The 20,493-nt window shown below is 46.4% G+C and overlaps 1 long non-coding RNA gene across 1 annotated transcript; it reads left to right on the forward strand.

Moving 5' to 3' along the window:
- Positions 1-335: 335 nt before the first annotated feature.
- On the forward strand, positions 336-6,186 carry LOC123382821. Its single transcript, XR_006591842.1, has 3 exons — positions 336-801; positions 4,020-4,100; positions 5,974-6,186. It is a non-coding gene; the product is annotated as an uncharacterized LOC123382821 (long non-coding RNA).
- Positions 6,187-20,493: the final 14,307 nt, after the last annotated feature.

Below are 20,493 nucleotides of genomic sequence, written 5' to 3' on the forward strand. Positions count from 1 at the left end.
TGATTTACTGAGCAGTGACCTGTGATTGTGGGGGGGGGGGTGCAGGAGGAGTGAGGAGTCTCTGCGAATCCCATCAACCCCATTGCCATGTGGCACACCAGTCAATAAGCTATTTAATTTAATGGGAAGCAGTATTGACGAGCCGGAGAAAGCAAGTCACAGAAGATGCAGCTGCACAGAGCAGATAAAGTCTTCAACCTGGCCTCACTCTCGGGGTACCCTCCTCCCCCTCAGCATCTCCTCCGGCAGAATCAGAGGAGGGATCCATGGGATTTGGGGGGCGTCGGGGCCCCAAGGGGACGGTGCGTAGGAGGGATTACCAGCACCGAGAGACGGAGTCCGCGAGAGGTGGGTTGCAGGGAAGATTGGGAAGAAAATGGGAAACAGATCTTTGGAACTGAGGACAATACTATAAACGAGCTTTCAGAGTGAAGGCAGCCAGGAAGGGGGGAGGCCAGCAATTCTAGAGGGAAACCCAACAGCTGCCTCCCAGGAGAATGAGCCCATCTGTTTGTTTTACTCTCTCTTATGGGGTCAGATCAGGAGAGAAACGCTCCCAGAACCAGAAGCACCCTTTGCCCTCCCACAAAATGGAAGCTGAGAAGCCAAGTAGGTCACAGTCGCGTCTGGGGCTGCGGTGGGGAAGGCGAGGGAGATTTTTAGAAAGTGATGGGACAAGTAGAAAATCAAAACTGGAAAGGGCCCGGGAAAGGCGCTAGTTCGGTGTCGCCCCTCCCATCCCTCCCCGGCCCACGCACTTGGGGACAGCAAGGCCCGGAGAAGGGGAGCGAGACCCAGCAGGTAAGGAAGGCGAATGTGAGGGAGCTGGATCCTTTCGGTCCCAGGTCGGTGCGCTGCCCACCGCTTTGCAGAGTGTAAGGGACCCAGGCGAACACGCGGGGCTTGGACCACTCCCAGCCTTCGCACGTGGGGGGGCTTTAAGACAGGCGTTTAGAGAAATAAACAGAAAAGAGCTAGTTGGTAGAGTTGTCCTATAGACTGATATTTATTTTTTAAACAAGCGTGGAAAGAGTGCGTATTTGTGAAACAGGTATTGTTCTGAGTGTTCTGTGAACGTCAGTTCCTTTCGTCTTCAAAATGACCCTGCAAGAGAGGTACTATTTTTATCTGTATTGTGACAGATGAAGGAGTTGGGGTACAGAGGCGTAGCTTTCTCAAGGCTCATCCAGCTGGGGTCTGAAGGCAGGCAGCCAGACTCTGGAGTCCACACAAAGGGCTGTGCTATTTCCAGTAATAATAATAATAATAATAATAACCACCAGTGGTTGATTGCTTACCAAGTGCCTAGTGTGCTGTGAAACGTTGTATTCTGTAAATATCAAAACACTTGCATGCCGCAGGTGTCATTACTCCCGTTTGACAAATGAGTAAACTGAGGCTCAGACTGGTGAAGAAAATCACATAAATCTCACAGCTAGGAAGTGCCAGAGCCAGGCCTCAGAGCCAGGTCTGTTCTACTACAAAGCCCGTTCGTTCTCTTACCACTCGTGGAGCTCGCCCCCTCCAGGTCCCGAGCAGAAGAAGGAGGTGCTACCTGCGGCTCTCACACGACCCCCTGGCGTAACCTCATACGTCAGCTTCTCGTACCTGAGTAAATTATTCCCCTCGACGTGCCTCCAGACCCTTGTTTGTTGAACGGAGGCACTACCTCTTAGGACTGTTACGAAGATTGAATGATATAAAGGTATTCGTGATTAACGCTTAGCGTGATCATGGTGATGAATGCATCATCACGTACAACCAGTATGTACAAGGCACGGTTCCGGGCACCGGGGGCGTAGCAGCAGAGATGGCTTCGGGGTTTACAACCTGTGTGGCTGCGTAGAGTCCTGTGTTAAGAAAGGCCTCCCACAGGGGCGCCTGGGTGGCGCAGTCGGTTGAGCATCCGACTTCAGCCAGGTCAGGATCTCGCGGTCCGGGAGTTCGAGCCCCGCGTCGGGCTCTGGGCTGATGGCTCGGAGCCTGGAGCCTGTTTCCGATTCTGTGTCTCCCTCTCTCTCTGCCCCTCCCCCGTTCATGCTCTGTTTCTCTCTGTCCCAAAAATAAATAAAAAAAAAAAAAAGAAAAGAAAGGCCTCCCACGTGGGGTTCAGGGCTCTGGTGGTGCTGACTTAAAATTCTCAGTAATTGTATCTTTGAATTTGTATGTTGCAAGCAAAGTCTGCTGGGACAACGGAGCATGCCCGAGGGCTTCGAGCCTCAGCCTCAAGTGCAGTCCTGTCTCCCAGAAACAGATGAGGGCCCACTGCTCCTCCCTGCTCTCTGGGGCTCTGAACCCACCTGGTCTCCCCCTCCCAACCGCCATCCAGCAACCAGCGCTGCCCTTGCCCCCCAGCGGGGGTCTGAGTGCATAGCTGGAGAGAGCCAGGCGTGCCCGCTGAGCATGCGGGCTGAGAGCATGACTGAGCATTCATGCTCTGGTGTCGCAGTGCCAACATGGAACTTGGCAGGTGGCCTTCGTCCATCCCCGATCCGGGTAAAGAGAGCGTCCCGGCACAAAGACTGCAATACCCTTGGGGGTTGCCTGTCCATGATGAATTAGAGTAGTGGGCCTGTGGGAAGGGGAGATGACCCGGTTCGACATTTCTGCCTCTGTGTGGCACATTGCCTCAGTCCTGCAGATGGAACCTGGCAGTCCACGGACCTCAAGTGCCTTGAGTCGCAAAGTGGTCATGTGGGCACCAGTGAGGGTCCGCACTGGCTCAGCATCTATGCCTGTGCCTGACAGAGAGCAACTTAATCAGCAAAGAAACACCACCATGAGAGTCCAAGAGAGACTGGAAAAAAAGGGAAAAAAAAGCTTTATATTTGACCTTGAACAACACTTTTTTCCTGCTTTTTTTTTTTTTTAAATTTGAGAGAGAGAGAGAAAACAATCTAGGGAGAGGTGCAGAGGGAGAGGGGAGGAGAAGGGGGGAGAGGGGAGACAACGTTAAGGAGGCTCCATGTTCAATGTGGAGCTCAAAGTGGGGCTCGATCCCACGACCCTAGGATCATGACCTGAGCTGATATCAAGAGTCAGACATTCAACCGACTGAGCCACCCAGGTGCCCCATCTCCTGCTTTTTGAATAAAGGGCTTGCATTTTCATTTCGTACTGGGCCCCTGTATTAATTTGCTAAGGCTTCATAACACAATATTATAAAGTTAATGTTTTAGATGACAGAAATTATTTTTACAGCCCTAGAGGCCACGAGTCCAAGATCAAGGTGCTGGCAAGATTGGTTTCTTCTGAAGCTTCTCTCCTGGATGTGGAGATGACCACCTTCTCGCTGTGCCCTCGCATGGGCACATTTCTCTGTGTGTGCACACTCCTGGTGTCTCTATGTACGTCCAAATTTTCTCTTCTTATAAGGACACCGGTCTGATTGGGTTATGGCTCATCCTAACGGCCTCATTTTAACTTAATTACTATTTTAAAGGCCCTATCTCCAAATCCAGTCATATTCTGAAGCACTAAAGGTTAGGGCTTCAGCATATGAATTTTGAGGCCCGTAATAGCCCCTCAAATTATGTTCCTAGTGTGGTACAGAAGTGGAGAAAATATTCCATTCTCCTAGAGCTTACTTTCAGGAGTGAGGAGATCGGTAATTAAGGGGTAAGTATGCAGTGCGTCAGATGGTGATAGGTGCTCTGAGGGACAATAACACAGGGTAAAAGGGACAGAGACTAATAGGGAAGGCACTTGCTGTTTTGCATAAAATGACCAGGGAGAGCTTCTCCGATAACCTTTCAACAGAGACCGGAAGGAAGTCAGGAAATGAACTGGACATACACCAAGATGGCAGGAAAAAAGGACACAGTTATTAGAATAGAGTCTGGCACACCGTCTTATATAAATATTTATCATCATCACTATCATCATCCCCATCACCATAATACTTGTTATTACTTTCCCCGAGTCTATTCTGCTGCAGGTAATAGAGACCTAACTGCCCTCCTCAGTCTTGAATCATTCTGACCACAACTGACCAAGTTCAAGCACTCTCTATCCTGCAGCAGGTGAAGTCTGGGATTCATCTTGCTGTTGTGAGCTCCGGACCTAGTGCGCCCAGAGCGACTGAGCCCTACGAGTCCCAGGTACCAGCTGTGCCCCAACCAAGTGTCCCATTAATCCCTACTGAATGGGTTCTATACTTGTGACTAAGCTTCCAGGGCCCCAAGACTCCTCTTTGACCCTTCATTTCTCATTCCCATTCTATTTCTTCACAACACCCCTGATGTCCTTTTCTCCAGAGTACTGGTTCTTAACTTGCTGTGGGGGGGAGGTAATGTTTCCTCCCAGGGAAGCTTTGGCAATGTCTGGGGACGGTTTGGGATTGACACGATTAGGGGGGCTGCTACTGGCACTTGGTGTGTAAACCCCGCCCCCGATGGAGACAACAGCTCCCCCAGCAAAGACTCCCCCAGCCCAAGATAGCTGTAGCACCGTGGTTGAACACGCTGCCCTAGGGTTGATACGGAATGAAAATCCCTGCACTAACTGCCAAAAACAAGACAGAACAGGGGAAACAGGAGGAGAAATACAATATGAAAGATTCCCTTATTGGAATCCCTATTCACCTCCATTTCTTTCCCAGTGACCCCAAACAGTGCCTGGAGGGCTCTCGTTAACACATGGTCACCCAAGGACCGGCAACCCAGACTCTGATCTTGCTCACTATCTATGGTTTTAAAGCCCTGCATACCCACTTGGCTGGTCACCCTTCAGTTGGCCCCAAATGGGCTTCGCGGACGTCTTTGGAGACTGATTTTGCGGGACTTGCTACACCCCATGGGGGAACTGACAGCTGGGAATCTCACCACGCGAAATCAGCCCCAGCTCCTTATCCCTCCCCAGGATGGCTTCCTGCTGAGTCCGCCCCAGGGATGATACTGAGGTTGTCATACCAAGAAGGTCGGCCATGACAGATCGTAGTCAGATCGTATCGGTCTGTCACATACACTCCCCTTCCATTCTACACCTGCTTGGGAATTGTCCCTTGAGCACCTTACGTCATAGAGCCCCCACAGATGTTCTTTAAATTGAATGGCACTTCCTCCTTACATGTGGCATGTCTTCCCCTCACGCTGCCTTTGGGCAGTGGGTTGTGGGTGGTGTGGTGGAGGCATAGAGCATTTTCCACTCATAGGTCAGGGGACAATGGCACAGGGGCCAGCCAGTCGCAACAGTGTCTGACAGCTTTTGTGATCCCCACAAGGCACATCCCAGCAACCTGAAGACTCTCTTCAGACAAACTTCTAGAGCAAACAGACAACATCTAAGAGCTGAAAGGCGTCTTCCGAAAGTCACCAGCATCTTGGGGAACTGATGAAGTAGGGTCGCTTAAAGGTGGGGTTGGGGGGTGCAGAGAGGGAAAGAGGGCATCAGAGTAGGGACAATGTGTGGTGAGTTTGAAGCCAGGTTATTATACACAAAGCCTGTCGAGTGTCTCCCCAAAGGGCAGAGGTAAACGAGAAGAAGAGAGCATACCCACTGCTAAATATAAAGCAAAAGCGAGGGAGGGGCACCTGGGTGACTCGGTAAGTTAAACATCTGACTCTTGGTATCAGCTCAAGTCCTGATCTCGTGTTCGTGAGCTCGAGCCCCGCATCTGGCTCCACACTGACAGTGCTTAGGATTCTCTCTCTCTCTCTCTCTCTCTCTCTCTCTCTCTCTCTCTCTTTTTCTCTGTCCCCCCCCCCCATTCACAGGCTCTCTCTCAAAATAAATAAACATTAAAACGTGTTTTTTAAAAAGTGAGGGAGAGGAGGAGACAGGCAGTGTGAGGCAGGTGTTCTGGGCATCGGCTTGTTCCCCACCCTTTGCTTTGTCCTTCTCCCCCTCACCCAGAGATGGATGGGCCGCTTCTCAGAAAGTTACAGAATTGCCTTGAATTGGGGCGCGGTAGCAAGGAAAGTGGGAGGAAGAGATTATGTAACATTTTGCTTATCTTGAGAAATTTACTCGCAGGCAAGAAACACTGGACCAAGAGTCAAGAGGGCGTAGACCGGAGCTTTCTCACCGCTGTTTTTGGCTACCCGATCCTGGCCGGGGATGAGACCTCTATAAACGGTGGTTTATCCACAGTAAAACCATAATAACCACTCTGCCTCCACCAGAGCCTGTTTCGAGAACCAAATGAGATAATAACGGCGAATATGTTTTGTAAACGGAAAAACATTAAACTAGCATTTCCCATAATGTTCTCTGTAGAACATTAATTCCATGGGATGTTAGTGAGATTCTCAAGTCAAAACAAAACACAACAAAACACACCAAAACACAACAATAAAGTGAAAGGGTTGTGGTGGTTGTTTTAAGCGTGGGATTTGTGAATATCTTTCCAATACTAAATTGACCGTGGAATCTTTTATTGCGGAATATCTTGCATGACTAAAGTTTCAGAGCACACTTTGGGAAATGTTTCCCTAAAGAAAGATAAGACATTATTCATACTACCCTTGGCTGTTGTATGAACGATAGCAATGTGCACAAGAGAAAAGGGTTAGGTTGCCCTGGCAGCAGGAGGAAGGGGTCCCAGATTTGTTGCTCCTCAAGTAAGGCTAACGCGCAAGAAAAGCGAAATCTGAGAACCCTGCGCTTTCCAAGAAAGTGAAGTGGGTGGAGCTGTATCCCCACAAAAGCATGTTGAATCCCTAACTCCCGGCACTTCAAATGTGTCCTCGTTTGGAAAGAGGGGCCTTCACAGACATAATCAGGTCAACAATGAGGTCACTGGGGTGCGCCCTAATCCAATAAGACTGGTTCCTTATAAAAGGGGGAAATTTGGACACAGGGAGGGACATGCCATGGGAAGATGGAGACAGAGATCAAAGGGATAGGGCCACAAACCAAAGATGGCCAGCAAATGAGTGGAAGTTAGGGCAGAGCCGCGGACAAGATTCTCCTAACAGCCCTCAGGAGGAGCCAAGCCTGCCCCCCACCTAGATCTGGGACTTCTGGCATCCAGAAATCTGAGCCACAATAAATTTCTGATGTTTAAGGCACCCAGTTTGAGGTGCGTTGTGATAGCAGCCTTGGATATGTAAAGTGATGAAGGGGACGGCATATGTAAGTGATATTTAAAGGATGTATAGAGGATAAAGGGGACGGCATACATCTGCAGTGGTTGAGATATTTGAATCTCTTCCAAAAATGCACCCAACCAAGCCATGACAGAGATACGGGCTGGGTGTTTCCTCAGCAGGAGCACCCTACTGGGTCTAGACTTCCAATGCGATTACGGTATCCAGTACCTGGGACGAAGAGATGTCTGAAGACGGGGAGAAGAACACGAGAACTGTTAGTGGCTTGACAAAGGGTGCCGGGTCAACTCCAATCAGCTTTCAGCCATCAATCTTTTGAGAGCCACAAGGGTTATTCCAAGGCATTTTTAAGAAATCGCTTTTTTTTTTTTCTAAAATCTCCAACTCTTACAAATATTTAAACAACATATTGATACGTTTCTCTATGGCTTCTGACAGGGTCAAATATTTGTTCTCTGCCGGGAAGTGTTTTCAGCGCGGCAGCGTGAATGCAGAGTCCTTAAATTGCATTTTCCAGCCTTTCATTTCAGGGGACTGTCATCAGCACGCTGCAGTTTCCCCCAATTTTCCGATACATTATATTGGGCAAACTCACTTTTTCCATAAAGTCTGACAAATAGAAACATAACGTGGACAGCATATCCGCTTCCATTTTGTTCAGACTTCCAGGAAGCTCCAAACTAAATTAAATCCTCAACCTCGGTAATTATTAGAATTTTCACTTCCTCTGTTTTTTATGATTTCTGTTTTCTACTTCTGCTTTAAAACCTTATTTGATCGTTACGTTTCTGAAGCATGTCTTAGATTATCCTTCCTGAGCTCCACACTCCAAATATCCAGCTGTCTACTATCTATATGTCTCTGCCTGGATATTCCACAGAAACTCAAGCCCAGGAGGACGTTCAAAATCATGCTTTTACTCTTCCTTCTAAAACAGACAAAGCCTCCTACATTTCTGTCTTGGTGACATCGCTGCCGTTCACTCACTTCCCCAAGCCACATATTTGCGACAACTTGCGTGTGTTTCTTCTTAACCACCCACACTCAAGGCATTATCGTTCTGTTGACCTCGACTACTATTTCCCAGATAAGTTTCCCTGACAGCACGCTGTCTCTGTGCTGCATCTACCTTTATTAAGATCTTCCTGGATTCCCGCAACATCGCCTAATAGTAAATTTCCCTTCTTCCAACCTAGTCTTTCAAAGAAATCCAATGATGGCACTTGGCTTTTAAAATCTTTCCCAAGCCTGTTCTCATTGTGGGGATGGCTTCAAGTCCCCTTGGCGTGGAACACACGGTCGCCTCTCCAGTTTTAAGTCCCTTGGTGTGTTGTTCAAGTTCACACTCAGGCCATAGCGTAATATATGTCCGTGCTTACCTGTAGCAGACTCAGGACCTTCTGTGCAGGCCACACACTCACGTCCTCAGACTCAGGACTCTTGGCACAAAACCAGCGCTCAGCTTTCCAGCCTCAGGTTCCAACATGGCATTCATACACACCTCCACAGTTTCAGTAATTTATGCTGCAGACGTTTTGAGTTGCCTTCATTTTCACGATGAGAATCAATTCTAAACATATACAGCCTCTGAGCCTCCTTCTTCTGGGTCAGTTGCACTACCATTAAATATCTCAACAGCTCTTATTCAACCAGAAATAACAGTTGTCTCCCCAAGATAGAGCGTCAGCGGAAAAATAAATGCCAAACCGTTGAACCTGCTGTTTTCTTTTCCTTGAATGGCATTTTCAAATCCAATTCACCTGGATAATTCCTCGTCATTCTGAGGCTCCTCTCAAGCCTCCCTTCTTCGTCTGGAAAGGTTTTCTGGCTTCTCTTTAAGACTTACAGAGCGATCTTGCCTCTGTGCTTCTAACGTGTCCTATGCATAGTTCTGCTATCTTATCACACTGCATCGTAATCGCCTGTCACCTTTGTCTGTGCCCACCACTACCATGACCACTAAATTCCTTGAAATTTAGTGGTCCCTTGAAAGCAAGAACTGTTTCGCACCACTTCCATCCCCGGGAGCTAGAATAGTGACTATCACCTAATGTGAATTCAGTAGAAAGTTTGGGCAGGAAATGAGCAAATGAGAGTCTTCCTGGAGTTATATGAATTCTAACAGGTAAATAAAAAATAATGACCTTTAAGATTTAAAGCAATACCAAATACAGCCAGTCGCAATTACTACTGATCTACTTCACGGCAAAGTAGTTCGTGTCTATGAATATGTCTACTGCCAGTGCGATGATGTTCCCTAGGTAAATCACATGTAATTAACTGAAATTTACATTTTCTTACTTTTTGTACAGCAAAGGCTTAGGATAAATCACGGGCAAGGAAGACATGGTCTCTGCCTGTAAGAAGCTTATTTCTAGATACAAGATAAGGCTGTATATACAGATAATGAAAACGAGGCACCAAGAGAGTAAGGAACTTATAAAGGGCCACTCAGGGAATAAGTGAGAGGATGAAAATTCACAGTTGGGCACCCTGCCTCCAGATTGAGACTGCTTTGCATTTCCACTGACTGTGAGATACTAAAGAGAAATCTAAAACTCAGCACCCTTTTTAGCTCAAAATTTTATGACAACAGCAGTAAGAGGTCAGAGAAGTAGATGGAAAAGACGCAAAAGAAGGGCTAGGGTTTGAGCCAACTCAAGAGAGTTGTCCACAAACACAAAGGAAAAAGAAAGGTATTCCCAGAGAGGAGCGTATCATAAACTAAGTCTCGTGTTTCGACAAGTCATGATAAACGTAACAAGGGGAGAAGGAAGAAAAGTATTCGTTATTTGGAGACAATAGTTGTTAAAATAGATTTAATCTATTTTCTCCCAAGGTTTTTTTTCCCTTCTAGTGCAAAGGTGCTTGTTTTTCAAAATCGAGACCATATTGTAAGCACAGTTTTGAGTCCTACCTTTTGAAACTTGTATACTAACATAAGCATTTTCTTGTTATTATAAACTCTGCACCAACATCACTTTTAATGGCCCCCTGATCATGACACAGATGTATGATGGTTTAATTAAACATCTTCCTATTGTTGAACCCTTAAAGTATAATTTTTTTAGATTAGAAATAATGCTGCTAAGAACATCTTTGTCCATAAAACTTACATATTTCCTCTTATTTCTTTGTGACAAAATTATACAAGTAGAACTTCTAGGTCTAAAGTTACTATTTTATTCCACTGTTTCCCCCCCCCCAGATAATTAAACTACTACTTGCTAGAACAAGGACCTTAGTGATAATAATAAGTTAAAGTCTCTGTCCCCAGGAGTTCACTTGCTAGAGCAAAACAAAGTATGTACAGACAAGTAACAAAATATAGTGGAGAAAGTGTTTTAACTGAATGGCATCTGAGCAAAACCATAGGCCCACGTGCAGAAAACACACTTCTCTGCTGGGAGAGTGAGGGACATTGCAGAGAAACTGACTTCTGAAATACGTTTTTATTAGTTTGATTTGACACTTTGTCTTGGAGAGACAACTGTTATGTCCGATCGAGTCGGAGCTGTTGAGATAGTTAAAGCTAGTTCTCCTAACACAGAAGAAAGAGCCCAGGGGTTATGTGTGTTTTAAGATGTACTTGCCTGTACTATTAGCTAATTTAATAATCGTTATTAGCACGTACAACCCAAATGACCAAATGCAGAAGGACTGAGCCATTTGGCCCCAATTTGAACAAGCAGCTCCGTGCCTTGCAGGCATCGCTCAACTTTGTAGCACTTTGAAGTGGGACAGAAGCTGTTTCTATTCTGGAAGATTCAGGTAGCAGCACCTTGTCCTAAACCATTGAGGAGAGAGTAGAGAAAGCCCCAGGGTTTCTAAGACGGCCTCCTTCACACTCATGCTCTGAGCCAGAAGTCTCCAGACTTTCCTAGTTCGTGGCACTCTTAGAGTCCCGTAATTGTTTTCTTGGTGTCTCCAGGTCGAAGAAAAAGACCTGTTTCTTGTCAAGTAGTTAGGTTAAATACATACCTAAAGTTAGGTTATTACATACCTAAAGTTAGGTCAAATACGCAATAATATTTATGTCCTGGGGCACCTGTGTGGCCTAGTCGGTTGAGCGTCCAAATCCTGATATCAGCTCAGGTTGTGATCTCACAGTCATGGGATCGAGCCCCGCAGCCGGGCTCTGCACTGAGCATACAGCCTGCTTGGGATTCTCTCTCTCTCGGCTCCCCTCCCCCACTCACTCTCATTCTCTCTCTCTCTCTCAAAATAAATAAATAAACATCAAAACAATAATATTCATGTACCAATCAAAGGCAGCCATTTAAAAATAATGCACATCAACTGACAGAAAAAAAAAATATTTGCATTTTATTCTTAAATAACCACCCTTACTTACAGATGGGACGTGTGCAGAACTCTCAGACCTTGAAGTCGGATTAAATAACTGCTACTCTTGTTGCCTGTTTCACATTGACTTTAATGCAATGCTTGCTTATGATCGTGGTCGCTGTTATAAACACAGTTTCACAATGGTGTGACAGTGCATGGGTGGTGGGAACATAAAATGAGACAGCTGCTGCAGAAAACGGCACGGTGCTTCCTCAGCAAGTTATATATAGAATGATATGATCCAACAGTTCCATTTCTGGGAACATACTTGGAAGAATTGAAAGAGGGATTTGGACAGATTTGTACACCAGCGGGCATAGCAGTGTTATTCACAGTAGCCAAGAGATGGAACCAAGCCAACTGTCCCTCTACGGATGAGTGGATAAACAAAATGTGGCATCGACATAGCATGGAATATTATTCACCCTTAAAAAGGAAGGAAATTCTGGGGTGCCTGGGTGGCTCAGTCGGTTGAGCGTCCGACTTCGGCTCAGGTCGTGATCTCGCGGTCTGTGAGTTCCAGCCCCACGTAGGGCTCTGTGCTGACAGCTCAGAGCCTGGAGCCTGCTTCGGATTCTGTGTCCCCTTATCTCTCTGCCCCTCCCCTGCTCATGCTCTGTCTCTCTCTCTCTGTCAAAAATAAATAAAACATTTAAAAACAATTTACAAAAATAGGAAGGAAATTCCAACAGGAGCTGCTACGTGGATGAACCTTGAAGACATTATGCTAAATAAACCAGACACAAAAAGACAACTATTGCGTAATTCCACTTCCATGAGGCACCTAGGGTAGTCAAATCCATGGAGACACAAAGCAGAACCGTAGTTAGCAGGGGCTGAAGGGAGGGGAGAATGGGAGTCGTTAACAGACACGCTCGACCTAAAATTGTCAGGAGGCAGTAATGAAGCCAAAGCATTTGTTTGGGATCAAAGAATTGCAATTTGGGGTACCCAGATCCGGGCAGCCACTTAAATGGTGCCCTAGTTGGAAGCAAAAGTCAGGGGTGTTTAAAGACAAAGAAGGCATGCTTGCATACATCGTTTACAAAGAATTTTGATTGGGGTTGGTGGCAGGAAATTACACTTGGCTGAACATCATTTATTGCCAAAGCTATCACAAAGCAAAAATCAGTTACTGTAGCAAATTACAGGTATTCTTGCAAAGTCCTTGGGGCATTTGCCAGTCAAAGTGTCAGGGCTGCACTCAGTGAGGACTCTGCCTAAAGCACGTCTCCCAGCTGCATTTCAGACCCCTTGATCAAAGTGACTCCATTTTATTTCACCTTCCCCAGTACAGAGTTTCAATTTGGGTTGATGAGAATGTTCTCAAGATGCATAGTGGGGATGGCTGCACAAAAACATGAATATACTTAATTCCACTGAACTATACTCTTAAAAATGGTTTAAAAAAATAGCAACTTCTGTTACCACAATAAATAAAAAAAAGATGCAGTGTTGGGGCACCTGGGTGGCTCATTCGGTTAAGCGTCCGACTTCAGCTCAGGTCATGATCTCGCGGTCCTTGAGATCGAGCCCTGCGTTGGGCTCTGTGCTGACAGCTCAGAGCCTGGAGCCTGCTTGGGATTCTGCGTCTCCCTCTCTTTCTCTCTGCCCCTCCCCCACTCACACCCTGTCTGTCTCTGTCTCTCAAAGATGAATAAATGTTAAATTTTTTTTTAAAAAAAGATGCAGCGTCATCAAAGGACACGTAACACAATCTGATGTTGAAGCATAAGCCACCTTGAGCTCATGGTTTGTATGGTATCTGACAGATGTTGAGTCACACTATATTTCCCTTCAAAAGCTGAAATCTTCTCCCCAAATGCAAACAACTCTGCCTCTTCTCTGTTAAAAAGACTTTCAAATACACTTGGGGAGGGGCGGGGGGGGGCAGTCTCCTCTTTGATTTCCACTGGTGATGAGGAAATGCAAGGATCGGATAAATGCCTTTGCTCTCTGGCTGTCTACTTCTCGTAAATTAACAAGAGTCCTGAAACAAACATATCATTATTCCCGTGTTACTGAAAGGGAAGTTGACTCTCCGAGAGGGTAAATGGCATTCCTGCAGCTACACAGTTGTCTTTGTCCACAATGTAGCAGGCCGTCTCTTCTTGTTCTGTCTTCCCTGTCCCCACCCTATGCCCACTCCATTTCACCTTCTGGAAGAAGAAACGTTACCAAGATTTTCCCCTAGGAACCCACTCATTTTCTTGGGCGCTGGGGCTTATGGAGAGCCGAGAGTGCCTCTGATTTTGTCTGCCACTTAACTGAGATTAGCTGGAAGCAATCTGCTGAAAGTTTAAGCATCAACTTATCACTTTGTTAACTGTGCATTCATTTTCAAGGGGATGGTTAAGTTTAATGGGAACGGGGGATTGAATCATGTGGCAACAGGTTCTGTGACATGTGGGAACCAGAAGGGAAGTGGGAGGCCTTCCCTGTCAGATGCTGTATGGAGGGTGATCTGGTTTAAAGATCTGGATTAATTTTCTGCCTGCAATTTCCTGCAGGGGGTGGGCAGGACGATTGTGACTGACGTCAAGAATTCACTCTGCTCGCAAGCCAGGACAGTGCCTGGTGACCGAAAGAATGACGGAAGGGAGGAGCCAAGGTCAGAAGGTTTCCCAGCCGCAAGAAACACAGGTGCTCGCGCTCTCAAAACCGCCCAATGAAGGGACCCTCGTGCCCATTGGATCCCCACCACTTTACAGAGGAGGAAACCGGGGCCTAAGCAGGAACTCTGGCTTGCCCTACAGTACAAGGCAGGTCACAGCTCAACCAGAATACAGCAGACCTCTTTCCCCATCTCTCACCTTCCAGGAGTCTCTTGACTTCTCCATGGCAGCAAAATACAGCTTGCTTAATTCCATTAACCACAAGCCAACTTTTCTGAACTTTTAACAGAAAGCATTCATTGATTCATACCCATGGGTTTTCATGTTTTCTCCAGAAGAAGCAAAACTTTTCTTTGAGAAAGCTAACAGGGTCACAACTTCTTGACTTTCTAAGAGTTTTTTTTTTTTCTCCCAACCATCTTTTGTAGTAAAAACCTCCTTTTTGTCATATATCCTCATTTGATAGGGAAAGCCTAGGAATTTTAACTTAGTTACTAATGAATAAATCAACCAGAAGGGAAAGGCAGTTATGAGAGAGCCTACAAAATCCAGAGAAGTCAGTCTGATTAAGAATCTGGTAAGATTCAGTGGTATCTGGGTGGTTCATTCGATTAAGTGCCTGACTCTTGATTTTGGCTCAGGTCATGATCTCACAGTCATGAGTCCCCCGTTGGGCTCTGCGCTGAGTGTGGGGCCTACTTAAGATTCTCTTTCTCCCTCTGCTCACGTGAATGCACGTGCGTGCACTATCTCTCTCTCTCTTTCAAGAAAGAAAGAAAGAAAGAAAGAAAAGAAAGAAGAAAGAATGAAAGAAAGAAAGAAAGAAAGAAGAAAGAATGAAAGAAAGAAAGAAAGAAGAAAGAAAGAAAGAAAGAAGAATGAAAGAAAGAAAGAAAGAAAGAAAAGAAAAGAAAGAAAGGAAAGAAGGATGGAAGAAAGAAAGAAAGAAAGAATGAAAGAAAGAAAGAAAAGAAAGAAAGGAAAGAAAGAAAGGAAAGAAGGATGGAAGGAAGGAAGGAAGGAAGGAAGGAAGAAAGAAAGAAAGAAAGAAAGAAAGAAAGAAAGAGAAAGAAAGAAAAAGAATCTGGTAGATCCAGTCTTCATCCTGCCAACTGAATTAATGATATTACCTTGCTTGGCATTTTACAGGTGCCATAATCTGGTTCCGCTTCAATAAGCCAACTTTATCTTGCAGAGTTGGGCAAGTTTCTCTTCTGGCACCTCTAACTTCTAATGCCATTCATAAGATATATGAGCACCTACTATGCTTATGACATTGTCCAATATTCTGAAAACTAAAAAAAAAAAAGAAAAGAAAAGAAAAGAAAGAAAGAAAGAAAGAAAAAAAGAAAAAAAGAAAAAAAAGAAAAAAGAAAGAAAGAAAGAAGAAAAATCCCACTGAATAGCTTGTAAAGGGTCTAGTATAAAATAGGATCTTTCAGTCTAGAGGCAGTGATCCATTTGTAAGTCATGAGATCAATTTACTAGGTCATGACCAGCATTTTCTCTTAACGAAACTGTGGTAGATTTCTAGAGTCATGGCCCACAATTCTTTTCTTGCCTCCACGAGATTCGTTGGCCAATGGAACAATACAAGGACGATACAGGCAAGGACTTCAAAATGTTTGGGCATTGGAACTTGTCCTTTTCTGAAGCTGTTGAAAGGTCTCAGACCATCACTATGTGAATAAGCCTGGACAAGCTGATAGAAGAAGAAAGACACATGCCTCAGTCATCTGTGCCCTGGACTACAAACTGACCACCTGTTATGTGACTGAAGTCCATCCAGAACCAGCCAACCTCCTACCCCCCTAGCCAACCACCAGCTGACCGCAGATTCATGAGCGAGCCCAGCTAAGGTCAGCGGATCCGAGCCCAGTCAAGAATAGGGTTATTCAGTGTTGGCATCGTGGACCTCGGAGCCCAGTAATTCTTTGGGTGCAGGCTGCTCTGTACATGTTTCACAGCACGTCCAGTCTCTCCCAGCTAGATGTCAATAACACCACTGCCCCAGTTACAAAAAGGAAGATATCTTCAGACATGGCCACGTGTCCCCCAAGGGTCAAATCACTCCTAGTTGAGTACTACTGGTGTAGAAAAAAATCACCCAACAAAATCATGAGCAAATTACATAGTCGTTGGTTTACGCCATTAATTTTTGTGGTGGTCTTGACGCAGCCCAAACTATCTGACGTAGCGACAGTCTAGAACAGGGTAGATCAGGAACCGGGTCACTCGGTCAAGGCAAAAAGCACTAGGATACGAAGCGATAACGTGTGTGTACCAGGTCATGATGAAAAATGTATTTCTAGCTCTGGGTTGTAGTAAAAAACAAAAAGAAAAGAAAAAAAGCTGGAACGTCTTCTGGATTATTATAGGAAAAGGCACGGAACTGGATTTTCCCCCCCAGCTCTGATACCTATCAACTGAGTAATATTAAGTATGTTTTTCTACACTTCCCAAGCCTTAGACTTCTCATCTACTCAAAGCAGCCTATCTCAAATGTAGCTACGAGGGCTGAATACGTAAAAGTGCACCGTACACGATGAAAAGACGTCGAAATATTTACTACTGTCATCATCGGACCAGCTTCCGTTCGTCTTCTTATCGTTGTCTTCCTGTCTCCTGCAGGCCCCCCACCTGTCTGCGTCTGGTCGACCCTCATCCACGATTCAAGGTGGACAGTGTGGGCTATATCTCGCCAGGAGGCATGCCTTCCCTGTCCGTTCATCGAATCTTTTCCGCCTTTACTAAATATGCCAAATGTCCGCGTCTTCAATATCATGTTGGCACTTACCACAAATCCGGTTCAGTGCTCGGTGGCATTTGTGTTTTGTTTACATATGGCCCATATTTCAGTTTCTCCCCCTACCTAGTCTTCTAGCTCCCTGAGGGCAAGGGCCACGCTTCGTGTTTATTTGCCCCCCCCCCCCCCCAGCGTATAGCACATTTTCCTGGACACGTGGTAGGTCTTTGCAAAGGCTTCAGTTACTGATTCTCATTCAAAAGAGGCAGCGTTTACTTTCCACTTTATGGATTCTGCCTTCCGAAGACCACAGTCTCCTCCGTAAATTAGCCTGCCTCCCTCTCGGACCCCCCGCAAGTCCCTTCTGGGGTTTGGGCCATCACCGAGCTCCCCTGCCTGATTAATATTGGAGACCAGAAGTGGAAGAACGGCGCCCCGCGGACTGTGTGGGGTATCACCTGATAAGCCGTTTCCTAAAAGGAATCTCACCCACCGGGAAAGCAGCAGCCGCTCGCGATAACTGTGCTTTTCAACTCAAGAAGGCCCCGGGCACCTGACCTCCTCCTTGGCCACAAGCCCTGAGTCAGGCAATTACGGTGCATCAGCTTCACACCCGGCAGAGCTGGGACGGAGCCTCCGCTCCGCGCCTGGTTAATTCGTGCTCTTCCCGCAGGAAGCACCCCAGGCTGGAGGGGGCACCACTGACGGGGAGGCATCCCCTTGGCCTTGGCTCCTCTGAGGCTGTGCCCGGCTTTCTTCTCAGCCACACTACTCCCTGTCTCTCCATTCCCCCAGCCCCCCCGCCGAGGAAATGACCCTGCTGGGCCAGCATGGTGAGTCTAGGCTGCAAGCAGGATTTACTGTTTGTTGTTAGACTATTAGCAAGCACAGTCTGTTAATGGTCTCTGATTGATTTCTGGATGCTTGTCTCCTTCTGGACTGTTGGAACTCGGCTGCAGAGGCTGGTGCGAGGAGACAAAACGTTTGCTTGTTTCTGTATCCCGAGGGCGGCTAGAAAAATGCAGAGGTATGTTTTTAGGTGAGCGCCCAGGTAGGAAATGGAGAGCTGATTCCACCCTCCCTGGAAATCCCGTGCCCCGGAAGAGGCAGTGCGGAAAGAAAGCGCCCTGGAGTCCGGGCCTGAATGTCTGAGTTGGAAGCCTGCTTCTTTCCAGTGGCTGGCTCTGTTTCCAGTTGCCAAGGTTCTGGGATCTTGGGCAGCCCACTTAAGCCCTCCAAGTCGGCTTCCTTCCCTAGTAAATAAGGAGGAGAATAGTGCCTCTCTTTGGGCTGCTGAGGAGTAAATAGGATCCCTGGTAATATACAAATGGAATTAGACCATTTCCGTGATTCGCAATTCTGGGAATGTTGGGGGAAATATGGCTCCCTTCTCCCTCCCTCGTCCTGAGAAGCAAGTTATCAAACATGCCAGCGGTCATAAGAAAATGGGAGTTTGCTCTTATTGTCTTTGAAGGAGGAGGCTAACTGCCACTTGAGTGTTCCCTTATGAAAAAAAAAAACCAAATTTTTTTTGGACTGGAATACTTTAAAGGTAAAGACGAATACTCTTCGATGTCAAGAGCTTAAAACCGGAGACAAATACGTTAGTGATAATATACATCTATGTGGCACGTTACAGTTTAGAAAGGCAGGTTCTTTTTCTCTGGAGGCTTCCAAAAAGGGAGCTGACAGCAATAACTCTTGAATTCAGTCATTCAACAAATCTTTACTGAGCACCCACCGTGTGCAAATCACCATGAGGTCCTCGGGGTATTGTGCGGAGGAAGACAAAGAAACCCTCTCTTCATGGAGCTTATGTAGAGATGATCCAGAAAGAATTCAAAAATGTGAACCAGAATGGGATGTTAGGTACTAAGAAGAAAATCAAACAAGGTGTTAGAATAACCACTACAAGATAGAGAGTAAGTCACTCGGGGTGCCATTTTAGGAAAGAGGGTTAGGGAAAAACCTTCCGGGGCATTGACATTTGAACAGAAAGTTTAATGAAGGAAGGGAGAAATACATATGACTTTCTGGGAGGGCGGGGGGTGGGCGTTCTGTAAAAAAGCAAAGTGCAAAGGCCTGAGGCAAGAATACGCTTGATGTATTTGAAGACCAGCACGGCAGCGTATACCCATCCCTGTTCAGATGAAATGGTTTCTCAGGATCCTTTTCAGTATTTTTTTGTTTGTTTTTGGTGTCCCTAAAAGAGATTTGGTCTTTTAATTATTATTTATTCACTCTTTATGAGTAATATAGCAGCAGCATAAACTTGGCATTCAAGCGGAGCTCAGGGTGTCAGGTGTCTTAAATAAGGGTCCCGTACCCCTGAAGGAGCGTTTGGGCCTGAGGTCTCAACTCCAGGTTTATCTTCAGGGTTCAGGGAGGAGTGGTAGTTTCTGGAAACACCGTCGGGAAAGGAGCCGCAGGAAGGCGCGTCAACACATCGCAGGACTCCTGACAAATTCCCAGTGGAGAGGGTTGGCTATGGGACTGAGAAAGGTAGAAGGGGACAAAATGGATCACCTCTGCTGGATGGGGGGGGGGGGGGTGGGGATCACACACACTTGCTTTATCGTCGTTTTTGTAGGCAGCCCCCGATCTAAACCAGACGACGGAAACTCAACTTACACCACTCACTCCTCTCCGCATATGGGGTCAAGAGCGTCATAAATAGCCAGTCCTGCCTCCCAGAACAAATGTACGTGAGGCTCAAACTCTCCTTGCTTTTCTCTGTCACCTGAGTCACCAGCTTGGGGCCACTTGGCATTGCAGCGCATAGAACAGTGTCCTTGGGGGGGCGCCTGGGTGGCTCAGGTGGTTAAGCGTCCAACTCTTGATTTTGGCTCAGGTCATGATCTCCCAGTTGATGAGTTAAAGCCCTGCCTCGGGCTCTGCGCTGACAGCATGGAACCTGCTTAGGATTCTCTTTTTCCTTCTCTCTCTGCCCCCTCCCCTCCCCTGCTCACATGTGCTCTCTCTCTCTCTCTCAAAATAAATAAAAAATAAACTTAAAAAAGAAAAGAACAGTCTCCTTGCGACTCTGTCAGTGTTAAACTAGTTAATGGTGACCTTCCTATTGTCTTCGCGTTCCCTCTTAGAGGGAAAATTTTCATGCATGAGATTCTACTCAGATTTCCTCCTGGGAACCCAGAAGGCAACTATCTGAATGTGCTGACTCAGGATCCCTGGGTTTGCCATGACTCCAAGGGGTAGCGGGAGGGAGAAAACAGACCAGAGCGAGAAAAGGAGATAGATCAACAGAACTTTGCCCCTTGACTGTCTTCTGTTGAATTGCTCTGGTACTTAGCCTTTTTGCCACTCCTAACCAATCAGCCCAATTACCTACATTCCCACATAGGAAGACGTGAAAAGCAGACCAACTTGTCATTTTCCTTTCGTCAGAATCTGTCCGGTGTCCAATTTGTGTCAGTTATGACTATGTGCTTGTTCCGTGCCTGATGGACCTCCGGCTTCCTGGGCTATGCCTCAGCCTGCCAACCCCTCTTCATTCTTCCGTTTAGTTACACCCTTTTACCGCAGTCTCTGTCTATCTAGACGTCCGAGTCATAGGCAGCCTGGACCTACTCTTGAAACCGAGTGAATTCCCACGCCAAGCCACTTGAGAAAGCCTTCAGAAATTCGAGCCCTCACCGCCCTCTTTCTTCCATCCATTAAGTGTGAAAAACACAGATTTTCCCACAAGAGTGATGAGTAGGTGCATTTTCTCTTGGAA

Source organism: Felis catus, chromosome F1 (assembly GCF_018350175.1).
Source record: "Felis catus isolate Fca126 chromosome F1, F.catus_Fca126_mat1.0, whole genome shotgun sequence".
Lineage (NCBI taxonomy): Eukaryota > Metazoa > Chordata > Mammalia > Carnivora > Felidae > Felis > Felis catus.